Source organism: Struthio camelus, chromosome 4 (genome assembly GCF_040807025.1).
Source record: "Struthio camelus isolate bStrCam1 chromosome 4, bStrCam1.hap1, whole genome shotgun sequence".
NCBI lineage: Eukaryota > Metazoa > Chordata > Aves > Struthioniformes > Struthionidae > Struthio > Struthio camelus.
Genome location: NC_090945.1, coordinates 5,371,981 through 5,377,737, shown reverse-complemented (window position 1 = coordinate 5,377,737; position 5,757 = coordinate 5,371,981).

The window sequence follows — 5,757 nt, the reverse complement described above, 5'->3', positions numbered from 1 at the left end:
GACGGGAAATTCGCCCGGCGGCGCACGCGCAGTGCCGCACTCCGGCCGGGGTGAGGGAGGAGGTCGAAGAGAGACGTGCCGCACGGGGGGGGGGGGGGAGGAGGGAGCGAGGGGGCGGGGCGCGCGCCCATAAGAGCGTGCCGAGGCGCACACGTCGCGCATGCGCGTCGCTGCGCGGGGAGGGCTGGGGGGGGGGGGGGTGTTAGGGCGCGTGTCGTTGCGTTCTGAGGCGGCGGCTGTTGGAGTCGGTGGGCCGCCGCCTGAGTGCGGCCCTTAACGGCCTCGTATGTTGGAAAGGGAGCTGTGGGGAGCAGGGGAGGCTTCCCTTCCCCCCCCCCTCCGCCCCCGGGCTTGGGGAAGTGCTTGGGGCTGCTGTTCTGCAGGTTTCCTGTAGCTGTGTGGATGGCTCTGGTTCCCATCAGATGCGCTTGCAGCAGCTTTGTGGGTTTTTTTTCCTTCTCCCCTTCCCTCAAGGGGAGTTGTTTTTTCTTGCTCTCGGCAATGCTTAACTTGTTTTAGAAAGTCTCTGTTCAAATATGAAACAGGTGTGTTTATTAATGTGAGGTAGCTTTTTAAAGTAACCTGTGGTTAGTGCGTGCTGCTCACCTGCAGTAACATAGCTCACAACTGTTACTGTGTCATCTTAGTAACCTTTTGGACAGTTTCTGAAGAGGCCGGACACTGAGTGCCCTAAAGCAGTTTGATAGGGCTGTGTGCAACCTGAAATGGTCACGTGAGAGCTTGTTTTATGCACTATGATGTTTTAAATCCTGTTAACTAGCACACTGCAGAAGTGCTGCCTGCCTTTTTTGACCTAGAGAAGATGCATAGCAAGGTGCCTGATGCTGTTGACTGAATGAAGATTCGTGTTTTAAGGCTGCAGGCATTTTGCAGGCTAGTCTGATGGATGCAGCCAGTCGACTCAATCCTTAGACTTGCTCCCTTCAAAACAAAGCAGTTGCAGTACTTTTTTCCTCGTAATCCTCAGGCTGCTCTTATAAAGTGGACAGGTTAGTAAAAACGTCTGCTGAGAACAGTAGCTATTGATTAGTCCAGCCTAAAACATTGGGAGGAAACATCTTCTTTTTTTTAGTGATGAAGACTAGAATGCAAGGTGTGCCTTGGGCATTGGTCATTGTTGTCTATCTTGCTTCAAAGCAGAACCTAAAATAGGATAAAAGCATCTACTGGAAAAATGCAATACTTCTGCAGAGAGGTCATAGAAGTTAGTTAGGTGGACTGAGGACAATGGTGAGATGGTTGTGATGCTTACTGAAAGAGATAGCAAAGTACGTGTTCTTCAGCTTTGTAGTTGATACTGGATCTGAATAAAGATTAATACTACACCTGTGGGGCTCTGACTGATTCAACACCTGCTCACCCCATGGGTCTTTATGTTCTCTGGAATTGCATCTTGTGAAACATGCAGTGCTTGTCACTAGTAGTTTTGCTGACACATCCTGAAGATGTAGTGAAAGACAAACAATTCTCGTGTGCATGTACCCATCACGTGAATTGGGTAAGCAGCTGTTGGAATGGCCTTTCAGCTACCAGAGTGCATGCCTCAGGGTTATTTAGCATGCAGCATTCATGAGCAGTGTCTATGTTCTCTAATTTTACTTGAAATTGCCTTGTGGTATTGCTTTACTAGGTATTCTGTTTACTGCTTTTGATAGAACCTGAGCTGAAAAAGGTACTGACCCCCAAAATTGTGTGTATCTGCATATAAGCCACTAGATGGTACCGTTGACATGAGTTAACTGGAAGGGCACTTCATCACAAGAAGCTGCAGCTTATGTCAGACTGCGTACTTCTCTTTGAATCTGAAAATCAGCAAGACAGCTTTGGAGAAAGCTGTTTTACGTGTAGCCTACCCCTTCTGGTAGGTTTCAGCAAAATCAGGTGTGACATGAAGTGACAGTTCAAATAATGGTCCAGCACTTTAATATGTTTGAGAAGCAAAACAGAAGCCTGCAACTGAGGATGGCTGCTGAAGCTTTTTCCAAGAGCATTGCAGCTGACTCTTCATAAGCCAGTGAACTAGGGACGTTTCCAGAGGTCCCTTCAAACCTCAACAATTCTGTGATTCTCTTATCGACAGGCTCTTGCTTAAACCTCATATGGTAAGGGAGACTCTTGGGTGCAGCCAAGTTACTGCTAACTGTGACTTCCCACACAGATTGCAATGTAGCAAAGCCCAACATGGCTGGGAGGGGAGGGGGAGAGCAGGGGTGCTAAGCTTGGCCCTGGGCTTCCTTCTAGCTCTTGTTATGTCAGAGGTTTTATAGGCATCCTTTTATTTGAAGGACCAGAAAATTACTTTGCCCAAACCCGGGTAGAAGGAATTCAGAATTCCCTCGCGTGGGCAGAATGCCCTTCAGAACCAGGTGCTGCTTGGAATTTCTGTCCTTAAAATTGCTTATAAGGTCTTTCTAACATCACAGTCTTAGCTCATTTGTCAGTGTTTTTATGCAAACGACTGCTGATGGGTGTTCTCTGAAGACTGTAGCTTAGAGGTGAGTACTGTTGAGGAAAGTCTAGGATAACTGAGTATAATCGTATCTGGGTCAAAGACGAGATTCCTCTGGAACGGTGATCTGTCTGCGGAGCTAATGTTGCTAACAGACTGATCAGAAGTGACTAAAGCTAGGGTTTCTGTTGACTCTTGTCCAGACCATTAATATGAATAGGATAGAGTCTGGATGGATTTGAGAGAACAGATCTGGATGAGTGAAAACTAAGCTTTTTCCCAACCAATGCAGAAGCAGAAGAAAGTGCTTTTGGACCTGCTTTGGTGTCAGGCCTTCTCTCTGTCAAGGGATTGGCTGAGGGGTTGTTGCTGACTACTCAAGAGGTACCTTTTGGTAATTGACTTTTTTGTGGGCCTAACGCAGCCTATGTAACTTGAAACTGTGGAGCACCAAGATGAGGTGGTGATATCACCTTTGTGAAGTATGTTGGTTTATCTAAGTTAGGTTAAACTAGGTTAAAAGGATAAATCCATTGATTCAGAATTAGTCTCCCAGACTGGAGGACAAGGCTTGTTACCTCTCCCATTCTTCTTGAAAGGCAGACTTTTATGGTGTGAATTGGTGGGGAGCTGTGCAAGTAGCTGGTTCCTGGAATGTGCATCTTCACTGATCTGGCTGCTGTCTGTCTTTGCATGCAAGAGAGCTATAATTTTATCAGAGAATGGCTTTTCCGATAAATTTATACAGTGTAACCATGTATAGTGCTCTGCTAAAGCCTGATACCTTTTATGATTGCATGCACACTGGTCCTTGTCATCTGACTACGACCTTGCAAGTGTAAGGTATAGGTTATAACACGTATCATCCATATCTAGTTGTACTCTGACTATGCCTAAAAGCCTTTCTAAAGCTAGTACTCTGGCTGTGTCTGCCCGTAGATGATGTTTGCAATGAAAAGTTCTGATTTTTAGACATAGCTGCACAGAGTGTTGACAGAGGCTTGCAGGCATAGATAGGCATAAGGTATTTTTACGTAGCTTTGCTTCTGCTTTGTGCCTTAAGTAGGCTATGGGAGGTGCTAGGGCGGAAGTACAGCTCCTGTGTCTTTTGTTCCTGCAGCAGCCTGGGTGCACTGGCAGTAGTGTGCTTCCTGTTTACAAGGTAATTACAGTATTCTGGACTAAGTGTATGCCAAGGCCAAGTACTTCAGGCTGCCGAGTTTATTGGCTCAGGGTATTATTACTGTGTAAACAGGAAACGCTCTAAAAGCATTACTCCAAAACATTTTTTTTAAATTAAGTTGATGGCAGAAGGTGCAAAAAATCTTAAAGAAAACGAAAGTACTTGGAGGAGAAGACGTTTTTGCCCATCTTCCAAAAGATCTGCGTTTGGCTGCTGTTCCCCGTTGTTGTTCTTGGTTGTTTTTGTTTGTTCCTTATTCAGTGCTGTTTTCTTCCCTTGAGGCTTCCTTCTCCTCCCCGGGTACTGTGATTCTCAGGCTGAAATGTTAAGGATGATATCTGTTTGCTGGCACTGGGTTTTGAGGGGGCTAAGTTTTTTCTGAATAAAAACATCCAAAAATGCTTTTGGAAGTGCTTGTTGCAATGCAGTCTGATGCTGGAGAGCTGAATAGTCAGTGACGAGTGACTCTGGTGACAAGCAAGGTAGGGCAAAGCTGAGTATGTTGAATGGTCCGATGAGGCTGCTCTTGTGGAGCTATCTGAAGAATTTGCATTTGACAGTCGTTACTGTGATTTATCCTTTGTTTTAGCTCTTCGTGCCCTGTTTGAACACGCACACTGTAAAAAGACTTTTTCCCTCAGTTGCCTTCTGCCATCCCTTAAAGTAAGGTTAGATGATGTAGTTGAGGCAATTGAGAGTTTTCCTGTTGCAGCATAGGGCAGCCCCCTCTTCTGTCTCTCCCTCCCCTTGCTTTCAGTTGTGCTGCCCCCAGTTCTCATCGACTCCTGATTCAAATTGCTAATTTGAAAGAAAACAGTTTCAGTTTTCTCTCCTGGATGACTTTTCTGGAATGTGAGTTGTATTGGCTTATCAAGAGGTGAGATGAGCGCAGAGGAAAGGCTGTCCCATTTCAGGAACAGCAGTGAGCTTTTAGATACGCTGCCAAGTTGCACCATGGTTCAGCCAGACGGAGTATCTCTAGATCAATCCCATACTGAATCAGGAGGTGGCAGCATGTCACACTTGGTGCCTGTTTTGATCCCAGACCAATGTGAACCGTTGTCTTTTCTTTTGCTGCAGGAGCTCCAGTGGTCAACGATGGTTATCTTTAGAAGAAAGGAAATGCAGGGCCTGTGCTGGATGACATACATGGAAGTGCTGCTTTGCCTAGCTAGGTCATGTCTGGAGATGGCAGGATTTGTTCTAGTACATATTTTAATTGATAAGCTTTTGTTCCTTGTGCTGCCAGCTTCCCTGGGAAGAGGGATACTGTAAGGCTGTGGTTAAGGTCATCCCTGAAGTACTTTTTTCAGATCTGATTATGACATTTGCATTTGCTTGGCCTGAATTCAGCAGGGTATTTACAGAACTGTTAGAGCTCCTGTTTGAGTCTTATGGAAGCTGTGAGGTTCTCATCAGATACTTGAAATTAAGGATGGGCTTATCCTCCTTGCTGGATCATGTTACAGTTAGCTGTTTATTGCTCAAGTGCTCTATACTTGGAGCTCAATTTGTATGCTGCATTGCACTGAAGAGGAGAGGGATGTGTTTGATATTCCCTACTCCCTGTCCTCTGTCTGCCATGATTTATGGTTGCTGAAAAGTGCAGCTGTCTTAGTTGTCACCTCACTAGAAATGAACAATTATTCTATATGATGCAGACTGTCTAGGCCAGTCAGGTTGGGGGTTAAAGAACAGGCTTGACAAGACTAGGTGTCCCAAAACATGGTACTGTGATGGACCCTATCATTAGCTAGCTAGCCCTACCTTAACTTAGCCTGAAATAGATGTATAGCACCTGACAGTAACCAAGGAATTTTTTTTGGTCATAAAAATGAGTATCCAGAACTCTGCACATCATAAGTAATCACACCCATTGACAGCAATGTAATTTAAAGCTATACATGACTGACAGATGCTGGTTGATAAGATATAATGGAGAGAAGACATGTCATGTTCTGCTGCCTTCTGCCTGTGTGTTTGTCTTCTGTCCTGTCCCAGGAAAAAAAAAAATACGGGAATTTTCCTTTCTAATAGTGCAGACTTTCAAGCTGGAATTGCAGAAGAGACAGCCCTGTGAGCTCCTGCTTGGGTACCAGATTGT